This window comes from Mus pahari, chromosome 19 (genome assembly GCF_900095145.1).
Source record: "Mus pahari chromosome 19, PAHARI_EIJ_v1.1, whole genome shotgun sequence".
Taxonomy (NCBI): Eukaryota; Metazoa; Chordata; class Mammalia; order Rodentia; family Muridae; genus Mus; species Mus pahari.
The window spans coordinates 85356805-85357534 of record NC_034608.1 but is presented as its reverse complement, the minus strand read 5'-3'; positions in this window follow the sequence as shown (position 1 = coordinate 85357534).

Sequence of the window (730 nt, the reverse complement as noted above, 5' to 3'; positions counted from 1 at the left end):
GGCTCCCTGTTTCCAAATGTGTAGCAGTGGTGCGGGGGGGGGGGGGGGGGGGGGGGGGAGGGGCCCAGCCGACAGTAAAGCAGTGTGCATCCCTCACACCACAGAGCACCCAGTGGGAGTGTGTCAACACACAGGGAGATATTATAGGATTAACACATTTGGGAGCTGACAACAGGTAAGGCGCCATCCCTTCTGAGGTGAGTGGGCCATGTTTCTTGGGGTCTCTGTTCTCACAATCCTGCAGCGTTTGCTGCTCATACAGAGACTGTGAGGTTACCTCCATGTCACTGGGGTCTGAGCCCTGGGAAGGTAAGACAGGTGACCTTCCTTCCCTGGCACCGTCAGACTTGGTTCTGATGACCAAGGCCAGGATCCCAGGGAGGCTCAGGGACCAGCCAAGGGCGACTGGGAAGAATCGGCTGGCTTTGGGAAGCCCGATCACCTTTCCTAGTCCCTCCTCTTCTCACAGGAGAGAGGGCTCTGTGGCACAGGGAGGGGGGGATGGTCTATGTATGTATGAGTGTAGTAAAGAAGGGTGATGGGATGGTCCTGGCTCGACCAAGGATCCTCAGGGCCGCTCACCGGCTGAGAGGGGCCCCCTGGAGGGGGGAAGTGTTCTGACATTAGAATTTACAGAGCTTCAGCAAATGCTAAGCGGATCTCTGTGAGTTCGAGGCCAGCCTGGTCTACAGAGTGAATTCCAAGACAGTCAGGGTAACAAAGAGAAACC